Source organism: Eumetopias jubatus, unplaced genomic scaffold (assembly GCF_037043125.1).
Source record: "Eumetopias jubatus isolate StellerSeaLion01/CBP00866 unplaced genomic scaffold, mEumJub1_p1.0 scaffold_9, whole genome shotgun sequence".
NCBI lineage: Eukaryota > Metazoa > Chordata > Mammalia > Carnivora > Otariidae > Eumetopias > Eumetopias jubatus.
In genome coordinates, this window is record NW_028274815.1 from 14,988,592 (window position 1) to 15,005,510 (window position 16,919).

The following is a 16,919-nucleotide window of genomic DNA, read 5'->3' on the forward strand; positions in this document are numbered from 1 at the left end:
AATGGGTTTGGAGACTTGTGAAGTCTCTCTCCATTTTGGCACTGTGGAGGGCCTGAGGCGGGTACTGTTTATTGACAACCTGTCCGGCCCCAGGCTCCACGCCCAGGTGCCCGGGCTCCCAGGGCCTGGCAGCAGCTGAAAGGAGCAGCTCTGTGCCGAGCGCAGGCAGCGCTAGTCAGGCGTTGGTTCATCCGGGGCCAAGTGGTCAGAGGCGGATCAGGGACTTGTCTCATTCACTTCGGGACCAGAAGCATTTCACTGACGTGGGTACCAACTCGCCTGCTCGTGGCTGGCCCACCCCGTGTTTCTCATGAATTCCTTCAGAGCAAGAAACGGCATTTGTGTATTTTGAAAAGTCAGAGGCCAGTGTTAAATGTTCCTATGCTCTGAGAGAAAGCACATTGCCTTACCCATCGTCGTGCAGGGGAAGAAACCCCAGTTCTGCCGTGTGCTCATGACTCCAACCAGGCCCTGCTGGGTGCCAGGTTCTCGTCTGCATCCTGAGGAGCCCCTGAGAACCAGCAGTGGGGCTCAGCTGCAGTTAATTTTCATTTGCTGTTTGTATATAAATGCTTTTAGTACTTAAACTAAATTCAGATCAATTAAACTAATGTTGTTTGACATAATATTCCTTGTTCCAAAATCAATATCCCTTCATTTGACAGACTTATTCTTGAATTCAGGATGTTTATTGTTCTTAAAGCTTACCTATAGACCTGGTTTTTGTCTTTAATGATATAAAACAGCTCTTCCTTGCATACTGTACGCCAGCGTGTAATGGGATTCGAATTTCTCTGGTAAATATCTTTAATTGTACCATCATGCCTTCTAATCTCAGCAGCACGTGACCACTTTTTCTCTGTCTCCATTTGTCTCCTTAGTTTTAAATACATTCCTTTAACGGTGACTGTTTTAAAAGGAGGTGGGGTGAATGAAAGAGCCAGACCAGGATTTCAGGGCCAGCGCTCCCTCTTTCCAGACAGCTGAGCCAACTGAGGCGAAGCCCCCTGGCCTTCCAGATACTCTAGGCTATTTGACTGTGGCCGCTTATCCTTTGCCAGCCCCCCACCTCCCCTTTTGCTCCCACCCCATCATCATAAAGTAACATGCAGCTACTAAAACGTGCCACATTTTCTCATGCGGTCTTTTCCCCTATGCCCTGCGGCTCTTCTTCACCCTGCCTTTGGCTCTTATAAATCTTGTTATGTTTTCCCTGGCCTTTGTCCAGAGACAGGGTTCGCTCAGCTCTGGGGAGAGCAGGCTGGGGGTCATTTATCACTTAAACAGTGGGAATGGGGGACGGAACAGTAGTTTTTTTTTTTTTTTTTTTTTTTTTTGCCATCACCATGGCAAAGGTCTGTGCACACTCACCTAATTGGAAGAATCTGGCCCATGTTTCTATAATTGCTCTACCTTGATAACTTTGCCCAGGTCAGATTTGCCCACTTCGTGACAGAGAAAAGGATCTACTGAGAAGTAAGGACCCTCAGTGATAAAACAGGAATGGTTTGCAATGTTTTTCTTTATTTCCAGGCAAATATTTTCTTTAAATAGTCATTGAAATGATGTAAGTTGGCATTTGTGAGAGCTTTAATCAGCCTCTGAAATACACCCGACTTTGCTCTATGACCAGCCTTCAGACAAGATGAAGCCTCATGAAACTCGAGCTGGGCTTGCTGTCTCAGCCTTCCTACTGCAAAGGATCCTGCAGCAAAATGTGCCCAGACCCTGGGAAGGGAGCAGTTCTGCCTCGGCCCCAGCTTAAATGCACACAGAAACACACAATCACATGAGCAATACATGTGTGCGTGCACACAGATGCACACTCGTGCAAACATTGTGCACATACACACATGCATGCACACAAGCAACTCGTGTGTGCACAAATAATGTGTACACGCACATACATAACACAAGCATGCACACACATGTACATATGCTTATTTTTCCCTCTATTATTTTTCAGAGGAACATAGACTGAGATCATAGAGACTTGATGGAACTAGGGAGTCCTACAAATATTGCTGAAGTTGAGGGAAAGGAACACAGGGGGAATAAATGGTTTGTGCTACCACTTTGCTTTCTAAGAATGATGGACACAGCTTAACTTTTGTTCTGGACAAAAAGAATGACCTCATCCTCCCAAGGATCAATTGTCCTCTCTATTCTCTCCTCTCTGTTTTTCTCTGCTCTCAAATTAGTTCTTTCTCCTTTTTCCCTTCTCTTTCTTCTCCTCCTGCCCCTCTCCTTTGCTTGTCCATCGTATCCCATCTGGAATAATATTCTGGAGGGCCTGATCATGGCTATAGTGAATCTTTTGCAATTGTAAGTTGCATCAAACAGTACTGGTTAATACAAGTTGCAGGAAAAAGCTTTCCTACAGTCCCTCTCTTCAGTGAACTGTGTTTCTTCCCATGAGATGCTTTCGATCATTGCCTTGACCACATCTGGCTGCAGTTTACTTCTATTCCTCCAGATTCCTATTGCTTCTAGCTGACTGCTCTGTCCCTCTGCTGAGTCCTGTTCCTGTGAGGACCTAGCCCAGCTGGGAGAAAAGGCAATATCCTGTTGCTCCTTGGAAAGTTTCTGAAGGACTGTCAGGTTCTCGTTCGACTCCATCCTGGCAAGGCTTTCAGCCCAGGCCAGGGAGGGAGGCCCTGGGTACATCAAGGAAGGCAATGAGGGTCCAGGGCTCTCACTGTAATGTCCTACAAAGGATCAGGAAGAGGAAAACCTGTGCAGAGTTTTCCCTGGAGATGTCCCTCATCCATCACCCCAGGAAGGAGAGCCATGGCTACATTCCTGGTACATCACAAATGGTCATTGATAAATCCATGTGACTCTCAACACTGTACATCAGCAATTTTCAGGTAGTTTGTTTTTTTAATGTTATTTGAGCTCCGCCATTTCCATGTGAGGTGAGAAGAGCTAATTATTATCCCCATTTCATAAATGAGGAAAACAATGCCCAGAAGAGTGACTTGCACAAGGTCACTTAGCTAGGACATGGGGGTGCTAAGATAAGAGTCAAGGCTTCCAGTGCCTACTCCACAGCTCACTGCACTGCACAATGCTGTACCTCGTCTCAAAGAAACGCCCCTGTCCCTGATCTCTGCCATCCTGTTGGCTTCCCTTGGCCTAAAATACTTGAAATGGATTATATCTCAGAGCTCTTAACCTATCCAGTGCCAGGCCTTCCCAGAGTGCTGAGCAGAAGCCAATCCAGTGGCCAAGGGAGGAGGAACAGTGCTTTGATGAAACGTTCTAGCAAATGTGCCAAGGAGCAGCCCTCAGGTCCCCAGGCCGCAGATAGGCCCCATCATATGGTTCTTGCTTCCCTGTCAATGTAATTCTTGATTTATTTTTGGTCTTAAAACCAAGCAGTTCTTCATGGCCCCCTCAGAATCCCTGCTTTAGGTGGGTGGAGGGAGGTGATGCAACTCCTACTTACCTAACATAGGCTGAGTGGAGATAAAATTAAATGAGATACACATAGGTGGCCTAGTTCAGTGCAGGACACATGAAAGACCCTTGGTGAATCAAAGATTGAGTCCTTTCTAGAAGGAGATCTGAGTCTGATTCCAAAAGACAAGGTGGCAGACTAGAAAATTGAAGGTTGAGGTGTCCAACTCTGGTTTAGGTAATCATTTTAACACAGGATCACTTTACTTGGCTATTTCTAAGACCTGGCTGGATAGTTTATCAACTCTCAGAAGGGCCAAAGCTTGAAAAAGGTGGAGTTCTTAAGAGAATTCCTCCTGGCAGTTTTGGCTACAGTATGCCAAGTAGACACATGTTTTATACAGTTTCTCGCTACTTGAGGAAAAATAATGTTCCAAAATGGTATAGAGAATTTAGGGGAAAATATAAAGACATTAAAATATGGGGCACGTCTAAGAGAGCCTTTTAAATATTTAAAGGCCAGAGGTAAAAACAATGCATTCAAAATTAATTCAAATACACCTTCAAAACAATTTTTAATCTCAAATATAGCATTATTTTCATTCCCGCTTTGTGGAGGTTAAAACCTGAGATTCAGGCAAATAAAGTGACTTCTCCAAGGCAGAGCATAGTTGACAGTTTAGAACCCAGCTGTACCAGACCATCTCCTCTTTTCTCACATAAACATACTAACACAGAGACTTGATAAAGATGACAGAGAGATGATGATAACCCTTAGAAGTCAACATCAAGCCCCCATGGATTTTCAATGACACTGACGTTAAGATTGCTTAATAATGAGGTGTAATTAAATATAATCCCAGGACTAGGCTTTGGTTACACACTCAATAATTGAGCATCTACCTTCATTTCACGTAGGTCTTAGCATATATAGAGGCTTCTAAACAAATGTCGTCTATTAACTTTAATAAGAAGGAAGGTCTTAGTAAAGGAACCAGAAGTGGGAGGTAGGGGAGGGGAGGAGTTAGGAGACAGTAGGCAATGAAGCCGAGGATATAATAAATAAGAAGAAAGAGTGCAAATGGAATACTCTCTTAGTAATTTCCATTAAGGGCGTGGTGTCTTCCCTGGTAGCCCAAGACTCCAAAATTCAAGGCCAAGTGGGCCTTTCTTTTGCATTCATGGACCATCCTCAGTCCCACTCAATGTTTCCCTTTCAATAGCTTCTCAAAGCACACTTTGCCTGTAGCACTGTTCTCCTTTAATTATAAAAACCCAGCGTATTATTAAGAGAAATGCATGCCATATGTTTCTGATTCATTTAGACTTAAATCCTCAGCTTGCTGTTAGCTAAGAAAAAGGCAATATTCAAGAACTCATCTTAACAAGCAATGTTAGCAAGAACGCTGTTAAGAAACAAGTTTTGATTTTGCTGGGAAAAGTGAGAGAGTATGAACCCCAAGCGGTTTGGGGAGGATTTGGACCTCAAGCACTGAGAACTGCAAAGTGAGGAGTGCATTGTGAGAAGCACGCCTTCCCCAGTCGCGACTGAGGATCAATCTTTGTCAAACTGGAGTTAGTTAGGTCTCCAGGGAGCAAGGGGAAGTAGTAATTTAGGAGAAAAAGAGCTGTTACCTAGGGCTGCTGTTTACCTTACAGTAAATATGGGGGAATAGTGGTTAATAAAATAGTTTTATATTTTTCCTTTCAGAAAATAGCCATAATGTATGAAATATATCGGTACTCAGGCTTTAAAACAAAACAATAGACTTTTCGATTTAATTAACAGAAGAAGGAAGAGGAGGAGGAGGAGAGACACTGCTTCTCCTTTCATTGTTTGCAAACTTATACCATCTAAGTATTAATTGGGTCAATTTTTTTTTTTTTAAGAAGGAGTATTCATCTTACTGTGAACTTTTTTCCCTCTTGGGCTCATTATGTTAAACTTTGCATTTAACCTACACTTTGAGGGGAAAAAATGTAATATTTCTGTTGGTTTAAACTGTCAGATTGACTCACATAATGGAAAACGGGCTAACTGAAGTGGGGGAAATATTTCAGTAAAAACAAACATCCCCAGGAAAGGATTAGCTCCAGCCTATTCCCAGCAACAAACCTGGGTTGCACTGGTGCTTCTTGGCCTCTCCCAGGGGAAAAACGTGGGGAAGGGGTATGTGGAAAAGGGGTTGGCTTGCTGGAAGCTACCATCATGAAGCTGGTCTCTTCTGTCTTCTAATCTTATATCGCTCGTATGAGAGAAACCCTGGGCGAGATGGCAAGGAACAAAGCAGCTGGTTTTATTTCCAAGATTTTTTTTTTTTCATTTCATTATGCCTTGTCCAAATCTACTGTTTTCTTTAATTCTTTCAAAGTGTGCTGCATCACACTTTTGTGTATCTTTTCTTCTGGGTGACAGTGCAAATCTAATTCTCCATATGGAATAAGCTTTCATGACTTCTTTTGGGAGTGTTAGATTTTGGACCTTATCAGCACCTGGCATATGGCCAGAGCTCACTAATAGTCACAGAATATTGTTGAAAGACTTTCCAGTGATGGAAAAAATGGTGAGAAGCTGGGTTGTTGTCGTGCAGTGGGTAGTAGCGTATATTTAAGAATTAGATAGTTGGGTTCAAATCCTGGTTGTGCCACTGATTAGTCATTAGGTTAGGTCCCAGGCCATTTGTAAGAATGGCTACTTCAAGTTGTGTAAGAATTAATGAGTTTATGTATACATCAATCCAGATACATGGCAGGCATTCAATAGAGAGTTGCTATCTGGTCATTTAGAGCATAATTATTTAGAGCATTATTTAGCAGGCATTCAATAGAGAGTTGCTATTGTTCATTTAATACATAGCCCTAAGACTGCTTGGATTAAAATCCTATTTAACTACTAATTAGATAAGTTATTTAATCTTTCTAACGCTTAATTTCTCCTTGGTAAAATAGAGATATGATATAAGCTCAAAGGGTTGTTGGAAGGATTAAATAAGGTTTTTTTGTTTTGTTTTGTTTTAAGTGTGTGTGATGATGGGTAAGAGCATCAACCTCAGCCTTGTTTCTGAAAATATTCTTCAAGCATTCTTCATCTTGAAAGCATCTTCCTAATGCAAGTTCAAAGCTTATGGTTTATGGGATGGCATCAGTGACTATATCTTCAAGGAAGATGTAGAGAAGATCACCATTTACTTTAGCCGGTTACAGTTTGAGGGAAGGGAAAACTCAGTAACTTGGTAACAACATGAACTTCAGCAAAGCCTACCCAAAACTACCTTGCTTCTCCATTGAACTTGGCTGAAAATGAGCATCTCTTTATTGTTGCAATTGTAAAGTATGGTGAATTCCAGAGTAATCATCAACTGAGAGTGTTAAGAAATGATTTTTCCCATGCTGTATCAATCTTTTAAAATTAAACAGAGCAATAATATTTACTTTTGATAAAACTTCAGATTTATTCTTGTATCTCAAAAGTACTGTCTGTGATAGTGATATTTAGTCACTGCCTCAGCTTCCAGCCACATATTGACTTTATCAATCAGCCATTCAGCACTGGGACAGAATCTGTGCACCTTGACGAATGTGTAGTACCTTTTGAATCAATATGTCGTCAATTGCCTGAAAATAACAAGCACTTCATGGATGCATATTTTATTACTACTGGTTGTGAGGATAAGGGGAGTTTTCCCTGGTATCCTAGACATCACAATATACAGGAGACTGTCCACTGACATATTACGGCTCTGGTCTAGTTTATTCCTCTTCGTGGCACGATTTGCTGACATATAAGACAAGGGGAAGGTTTAGATGCCAGAACTTCTAACTCTGAACTCTGTCTATTCTCGTCAAGCATTGTCAATGTTCCCTCCACTCAGCACTGTGGGTGCAGTGCAGATCCAGGAAGCTGCCATCCCAGGTGACTTTCTGGACTACTATCTCTTGATTCTTCATCAAAACCCTAAGAGCTAGCCTCTCATGTAAGTGAAAAAACTGAAGCCATTAGAAAGAGAAGAAAGATGAGCCCCTTCCTAATGATGAAGTATTGATGTGGATATATGTTCCTGAGGACTTGCCCAAATCAAAGACAATAGCATGTCATTGAAAGTATAAATTAAAAAAATACTCATTTTGAAGAAAAACCTAGGTGGAAATATACGAGACAGGGAGCAGTGCCAAGAAGTGGCCCAGAGAATCAGTGCTGCATACATTTCCTGTTCCTTTATCAAAGAGAACAATAAGGTAGAATTGGCCATTTATTGATCACTATGTTCCAAGCCATTACTAAGTATCTGACATACATTTCCTATTGGCTGCTCATTACAGTACTGCCAGATGTGTATTAAAACATGCCTTTTATTGATGAGAAAGCCACGGTTCAGAGAGATGAAAAAGCATGCTAAGATCATGTAGCAGTAGAGTTCCATTGCTAAGCTTGCTGACCCTGGAATCAGAGTCCCTGGGTGTGCATGCTGGATTCATCTTTTCTTCATCCTATGCCCTCAGGCAGTTTTCTCATCTGCAAAATGTGGATGAACATAGTGCGCATGCCTGAGAGTTTAACTCACTTTTTCCTTGGGTAGTTTTTGGAAAATTCTCTGTGCATAGGTTGGCCAGTAAACCAAAAAAAAAAAAAAAAAAAAAAGAAATCTGATTAGTTGTATATTAGAGAAGCTGGTCTGGAACTCTTACATCACGTGAACTCAGGAGTGGAAACACTGGGCCCTGGGACTTAGCCACTTCCCACCTTGAGCTCATGAAATCCTTTGATGTGGGGGTCTTGAATCTGTGATGCAGATTAAAGTCTTTAGGAAATTCTATGACAGCATCACTCCTAATACCTACAAATGTTGTCTCACATGTCTCTTGGGGTTGCTAACTTCTGGCTTAAGGGTACCTTACACATGACACGTTCAGCATCAGCAGCCTTTTCCCTTAGGGAGGACCCTGCTCTTGATGGTTCTCTGCCTGTGTTAGGAATGCAGGACATAGGCAGAACAGTGGGCAGCTTGTCGGCTGCTCTCTCTCTCTCCACGCAGAGCTCTTGCTGGCTGACCTAAAATTAGGAAAAAAAGGTCTGCAAACAGCAATCTGTCATGAGTTGGAGAAGAAAGGGATCTGATTAGAAGAAACAAGCAGTGGCTTTTTTGTGTACCTCCTACATAACTCCTTCTTCAGAGGCAGGGAGAATTGCAGCCAGGGAAATGAATAATGTTGAATTTACTACAAGTTTACCTGAGATTAAGGGTAAGTTGGATATAGCTAGTATCTTTTGTTCCAATATTGACATAGTCTCGTTGTCACAAATCAGCTATTGATTTTTTGGGGTCCCCATTAGTCTCAGGGAAGAGAGTTAATCCTTCTTTCATGTTTGTTTATATACCATATTTGGCTGGTGCTCAGGGTGCACTTTTCACCTTGGTCTGCAAGTAAGGAGGCAAGCACGTGACCTCAGGACTAGAAGTCACCCTGACTGGTCACTCTCCACTGTTTGTTTAATTTCGCTCTGACTTCTGCCTGCCTCTTAATCCTGGGTATTCGGACATGTTACAAAAAGAACGAGACCCTAACATCAAAGCACTGGTCATGATTTTACTAGAGGGCACCTCTGAAAGCATTTGTAGGCCTGTGTGAATGGCTAGTGCTGTGACCTCTAGAAAATACTTTGCTCTCCAAATTGGGGCTAACAGATTTATCACTCACCAGGCCCGGACCCTCCAGGTCAGTCTAGGGTTATTTTTATGTATTTTGTGCAAAGACATGGTAGCTCTATTACAGAAGCCTACAAGCAAATATTTAGAACATGCATTAAGGATAAAAGAAACTTCTGAAAACATACTTTAGATTTTAGAATTCCCTATAAAAATGTTAACTCTATTGATATCTTCTTGGGATCGTTGTCCCTGGACACATTTCTCTCTGAGCCACCAGAATTGTACCAGTTCAAGATAATGGATGCTGTTGTCTTATGCTCTGTGAAATTTCAGTTTCTTCTCTGTGGAGGACTAAATCAAATTACAAAGGAATTCTGGAGGACAGTCAGATTGTTTTTATTTTATTAGTTGTATGGCATATGTTTCAGTAAAGGGGGAGTATCAACTTATGCAACATAAAATATTGTTCTATTCTGATTTTATTGAAAGGGCAGTGATTTTAGTATTATTGGGGGCATTTCTGTTCAAATCTGAAGAATAAGGAACTAACAGGCAACATAGCACAGCAGTTTAGAGCATGAAATTTGGTGGACTTAATTCAAATCCTGAATTACTATCTGTGTGAACTTGGGTGAATTATTTTACCTCCATAAACCTTAATTTCACAATCTACAAGTGGGAATAATGTTGGTATCGACCTCACAAGGTTATTGGAAAGATAAAAATAAGTATATATAAGGTACTTAGCATTATGCCTTACACATCAATAAAGGGTAACTGATACCATTATTATCTAATCTCCAAGACCTCCATTTAACTCCTTATAAATGACCATGATTTTTACTTGACAAAGGAGATTGAAGGTCTACTTCTTTTTCCACCTCAAGACATTTTTGTGTATCCACTGATTAATTTTTAAGAACGTAAAAAATTTGGTGGGTGCTTCCTTTGTACCAGGCTCTGTTCTAAGCCCTTTATGCATAAAGCTTATTCACTCTCCACAACTACCACACACCATCTCCATTTAACTTATAAGAAAATGGAGGCTCGGCAAGTTTAAGACTTCACCCCCTGTCATATTGCTAGAATATGAACAAAATAATCTAGCTCCAGAGCCTATCTTCCCAACCTCTGTGCTATACTGCTTCTCTTCAATGCCTTAGATTTTTAGTTCTGTACATGATCCCCTTGCATGCTCATTTATTTTTTCCTTTCTACTCGTACACTGACATCTTTCTCAAAGAATGCCTTGGTTTCTCTCAAATTCAGTGAATGAGTAAATGAATTAATGAGCAAATAAAAAATCTTCATTACTCACTTCTAAACCCGTTATGGTCTAGTTGTCCCACAACCTCTGCAACTCTCCTATCAAAAGTCACAGTTAAATAGGAAAATGACGTATGTGAACAAGAAAGTAGGGAATCATTTTGGAAGCTGTTGCAATAGTTCAAGTGAGAGAGGTTGGTAGTTAGGACCAGAGTGGTAGTAACGAAGAGGGAGAATGTCGGATTATTTTTGAGATATTTTAGAGATAAATTTGAGTATTTACTGATTGATCTGAGGGAAAGGGAGGAATAATAGATGCCTCTTAAGTTTTTGGCTTGGTAATCTGTGGATGATGTTACTGTTTATGAAGAAGAGTGTACTTGGAGCAGGTTTGGGGAAAATATGGAAATTGAGTGGGCCTTTTGTTTTGTTTTGTTTTGTTTTGTTTTGTTTTGTATTGTTTTCTGGGTGAGTGTTGTAGGGTGGAGATGTCAAAGGATCATAAGAGTCTGGAGCTCAGGGAAGACTCATTGGTATGAAAATGATATGTGAAGCCATAGATGTGATCCTTTAGGGAGAGAATATAGGCAGAAGAGAGAAGCAGCCCAGGAAAGAGTGCTATCATTTAGGAGCTGAGCAGAGAAGAAGGTAATAAAGGATAATAAGAAGGAATAGGCAATGAGGTAGGAATAAAATGAGAAATGTGGTGTTAATGGTAATTACATATGTACTCCTTGATGTTTTCGGAGTCTATCATACTCGTGAATGTTCTATACTTTTATCACCCTGCCTCTGCTGCCTGCAAGGCCTTCCTCAACCTCTCTGTCTGACAAACTCCTACTCTTCCTTTAAGACTTAGCTCAGTTCCTCCGGAAGCCTTCTTTGATTATTCACCTCTTGCTTCCTAGATGGCATGTCCACAGCACATGTGCCCCACCTCTACCTTAGCCCCAATAACTGGGCCCCTAGGACAGCCTAATCTAACTGTCTTATAAACTCTTGTTCTACTGAGCTGAGCACCTTGGAGGCAGTCAGTAAGCCTTTTATTTCTTAATCTCTAGCAACTGGCACAGTAACTGTGGAAAAAAGTATTTAGCTATTGTTGGTTGAATAAAATGTATGAATGGCTTTCTTTTCGGCTCCAATATTTAATGTCAAGCCATTTAATTTCTACTAGAGACTCCACCTAGAAGCTCATCATTGAGCTCCACCTGGAGTTCAAATTCTGCATATCTCAAATTGATCTTATTCGCTTTACTTAAGACCTCCTTCTTCTGTGTCTATTTATGGTGCCAATATTCTCTTGTTCGCTTCAAATGGAAACAAGAAATCACTTTTGACTCTTCTCTCTATATAGCCAGACAATCACTATTCCTTTCCATTTTCCCTCCATATCTCTTGAATCTGTATCCTATTTCCTTCCCCTAGTTAGCATCTTGCCCAAGGTTACTGAGCTATTCAGATACAGAGCCAGGATTGGAATCCATTCCATCTGACTCACTAAGTAATATCACCTTTCTGGCTTATGCTTGGTTAACTGCAATCCTTTGATAATATCAGAGGCAATTCCAAAGAATATACCTTGTAAATTTCTGGAACACTTTGGGAAGGAAAATACTCCATGGACTTTTGTTTTGTCTTATGTCTAAGACATAAACCAGCTATTTTATGAGGCATTGACAGAGAAATAGATGGATGGACTGGTTTATTTTCCTCAATAGGATGCAATTTGATGACTGCCTAAGGATATAAAAGTTTATAAAATAGTAAAGTATTTGTATCTAGAATATTTCTTTTAAAAATCATCAACTGTATTAACTAGGACATCTTACTTTCACTCCCAAAGTTCTATTCTACTTAGTTTTGATGTCTTCTCCTAAGATTAATTTCCTCCCTAGGCTTTCATCCTAGCCACAGGCTGAACTTTATCTGAATTTTTATACATTTTTGTCTTAATCCTGAGTGATATCCAGGGAATGTTTGCTGGAAAAATGAATAATTAAATGCACATAATGTTTAGTAAGTGAGCATGAGTATGTAAATATGTATGCACAGTAGTACCAACTATATGACTCATATTTTGTTTTCTTCTTTCTTACCATTTGGCTGTCAAGTGAAGATGGAGGGGAAATGACCCCATCACATCATGACACTGTGTCACCACTAGTAGCTGCACCATCTCCAAAATCATGAATTCACATATACTTTCTGTATTCTACTCTACTAAATTTTGCACTGTACCATTAAATTCATTGGTTCCATCAGTTTATTTGATACCCTACTTTCAAAAATACAGAGTTTAGTTTTCTACTTCAGCCTGATTAAAATAACTGGATGTGAACTCTTGCTATAAACACTATAAAAAACTGTTGAAGATTTATGAAATGACTGTTTCAGACAATACACAACAGGAAATGCCATACTGTGATTCATCCATGATTATCCAGTTGGTACAAGAACATGGTGCATGGGGGGTAAACTCAAACGCAGCATGGTGGTCTCACTGAGATGAAAGGGAAAGTCAAAGAACTTGGAGAGACTGAGCAGCTGGAATTTGTGGAGCAGAGTACCTGAAATGAGAAAAGCTAAATGAACAAACTGCTGTGGACTAAACTGTGTCACCCCAAAATTCAGATGTTGAAGCCCATGTTCCCAATATGGCAATTTTTGGAGTTGGGATCTTGTTTAGGAAATCTGTGAAAAACCTATAGCTGACATCATGTTTAGTTGTGAAACACTGAACGCTTTCTTCCTGACACCAGGTGTAAGGTAAGGGTATCTCCTCTGATACACTCTGTCTACTCAGAACTTTACTGGAGACGCTAGCTAGTGTAATCAAGTCAAGAGAGAAAAATAAAAGGCAAATATAAAGGGAAAAAAAGTAAAACTGTATTTCTTTCACAGAAAATATGATCATGTATTTAAAAAATTTTTAAAAATCTACCAAAAACCCTACTCAAACAAATAAACAAGATCTCAGGATACAGAGTCAACATGTAAACGTTGTTTTATTTCTGTATATTAGAAAAATAATTGGGAAACAAAAATATAAAAATACCCCTTACAATAGTATCAAAAACATGAAATTCTTAGGTATACATTTAACAAAATATGTGTAAGACCTCTACACTGAAAATTACAAATCATTGCCAAGAGAAAGAAGACCTAAATAAATGACAAGATATATATAACATTATACTGAATTGGAAGATTCACTTTTCTTAAGATGTATATTTTCCTCAAGACGAACTATACATTCAGTATAATCCCAACCAAAGTCTCAGCAAAATTTTCTTTATTTGAAGACATTGAGAAGGTGATTCTAAAATTCATATAAATACAAAAAGGATCTAGGATCTTCTAAATGATTTTTTTTTAATAGGAGACCAACATTGAGGTACTTATAATATCTGATGTCAGGACTTACTGTAAAGTTATAGACATCAGAACAGAGTGAGACTGGGGTAAGGATAGACAAAAAGAACAGTGGAACTTGATACTTCTCTCCAACTCAGATCTCTCCTTTGAGCTCCACAACCTATTTTAATAACTATTTTACATGTCTTCTTGAATGCCTTAAAGACATCCTAAGCTCCATATATCTGTAACTCAACCCATTATCTTTTTCTCTAAACCTGATCCTTTCACTCTGTTCGCCAGCTCCCTCATTTGCATTCCCCCTACAGTTGTGCAAACCAGAGACTTAAGAGTAATCTTTAAGCCTCCCTCTCTTTGATCCTTCACTGATACCTGACTAGGGATTTTCAGCCTTCTTTTCTGTATGTATTTTGCTCTCACCCAGATTTCTCTATTTCCACCACCCTATTCTAGTTTCTGTTTCTTGGACTTCCATAAAATTTCCTAAACTAATAGCCCGCAACTATTCTATATCTATAGAAAAAATTCTATATTTTTGAAATGAAAATTTTATCATGTTAAACCTTTAAAATATTTCAGTGTCTTTAGAATGATTCTAGGAGAAAGATAAATTATAATATGGCTTTTTCAAGATTTTATCTGGTCTAGTCCCCACTTGTCTCCCTGGCATATCTTGTACCATACTGTCTCTTGCTGTCTTAGAGAGTGGTGCTTATCTTTTGTTTTTGTGCAGAGGAATACTAGCACTCATAATGTAGTTGTCACCTGAATGAACAAAGGCATCACATAACCTAACAATACTACCGGCAAACATAGAATCATCTTTCTATTTCCTACCGAAATTTGATAATAAGTTGTCATTACATCTGAAGTTCTAACTTTTTGGACAATTGGTATAGTCAAGTTACTGAAGTGTGTGCATGCTCCAAAATGATAGGAGCTTTACAATGTCTTACAAAAGTCAGTGCATCATTTTTGTGTTTTTGATATACATTATGTGTTTCTATTTAGCTACCACCTTGTGAAATTGAGAATGGAAATATTTACCTTAAAAGTATATTCCAGCATGTGCTCCTCAGTCCATCAAGTGTATTTCAAAGGCCATGAAAACATAAAGATTCAGGATAACACACATAACAGAAGATGTGTATCAAACACTTCCATGGGATGTACCAGAGATTATGTGCAGTTTTCTGAGTACTAACTCAAACTCCACCCAGTTCTGTCTCTTTGAGAAAGCATATTCTTTCTTATGCATATTCATTCACATGAATGAATGACATTATTTGGGGGATGATATTGTATCTGATTTCTAGTGTTCTAAAATTATATCATTCACAAATTTCAGACTTTACCTACCATTAATAATAAATTACTTAAAAATAAATCTCACCAGTAAACTGGGCACAAGAAAGCATTGACACTGAAGTATACAAACTGCTTTTTTAGAAGGAAAGATTAAACAGTCTTGCACCATCACTCTGTTCTAGCCTGAATGAATGTAACGATATCCATGCTGAATACCAGAGGGTAAATTATGCACACATTTATATGCCAATATTATGCCTTTATATAAAAACATTTCTCTCTTGAATGTGTCCATAGACCCAAATATTCATACATGTCCCCAGTAATGTTGCTTGTAAATTCCTTACCCACAAATATTGGAGAGTAGAGGTCATGGAATTCTTGTTAATAATATATATTTCTTAAACAGTTATAAGATTATATAAGAAAGTAATATCCTCAGGGCTTATGTGAAGGCTGCGTGCTGTGGTTAAATCCATTAGTAACTCTGTACATGGAGGAGTTAATAGGAATTTATAGGCTCCAATGGATCAGCTGGTTTCCTCTCCACTCCATTGCTGTCTCATTTCTCTTCGTCATCCCTGATGGTCAACATTTGTAAGAAAAGCTGATTGTTTGTTCTCCTCACCCTGGTAGCAATCTCTTCTATGGCATCACTTAGCCTTCTCTTGAAACCTGGAGTCCAGAGCTTTCTATAGGAGTATTTGGCATTATGTTGTAAATCTTTATTTTTTAAAAGATTTTATTTATTTATTTGAGAGAGAGAGAGAGAGAGAGAACATACAAGAGTGGGGGGGGGGCAAAGGGAGAAGCAGACTCCCCACTGAGCAGAGAGCCCAATGCGGGGCTGGATTCCAGGACCCTGAGATCATGACCTGAGCTGAGCCAAAGGCAGATGCTTAACCAACTGAACCACCCAGGTGCCCCCATGTTGTAAATCTTTAATCTCAAGAAAGGCTTTCCTAAAAATATGTTAAATTTGACTTTATACTACTTCACCAACAGATCCTCATTCTGACTCCTGGGTCATACTCAACAAACCTTCTCCATAGCCTGCTTCTTCCCGTGATACTTCCTTGTCATTTTTGTTGTCTTCAATTTTCACTTTTTCCTGCTTAATTTCCCCAGTTCCATCAACTATGTTCCATGTGACATGTTTCTCTAACCTCTCAAAAAATGCCCCCTTGGAAAGTAGAATCCACAAGATGGAAGGTAGTGTTCCAAACAGATACCACTTGCCATTTTTTTTTTTTTTAACATTCAGGGGATTCCTGAGGAAGCATCATACAAGCTGAGGCAGATGGTGAGGGGAAGGTATGCAGGTAGAGGGAGCAGTAGTGGGAAAGCACAGCATCATGAAGGTTTGTGGCATCACAAAAGTCAGCATGGCTGCCAAGTGGAGTATGTTATACTAAGGAGTTTGGTAATTTTCCTTCAGGTTTTCCAGAGCTTTCAAAGGTTTCTAAACAGAGCCATTGCATGGTATGATTCATGTTTTAAAAAATCTCCTTTGGTGTTAGTGTTACAGACAGTTTGCAAAGGAATAAAATTAGTTCAGGAAAACTAGTTAGGAGATTCGTCCAAGTAAAAGGGATTTGATAAAAGCAGAGATGGATCCTAGGCATATTTTGAAAAAATCCACAAGATTGGGTAAATAATTAGAGGCTGTTTCTAAAATATATATCTTTAAGAACACACTTGGAGTCTAGGTCCATACTAACCCTGTGGAAACACACCCATATCCCCATAATGGTTCAGAAGCAGATTTGCTGCACTCAGTGAGCCACGTCCACTCAAAGTTGTGCATTAGGCCAAATTAATCTTGAGATTTTCTTGTTCTGGGTATTTCTACCATGTTATTACCATGTTTCTTTCTGCACTCTTTCTGCAGGCCATAGGAGTCGAGGTGTCATTTTT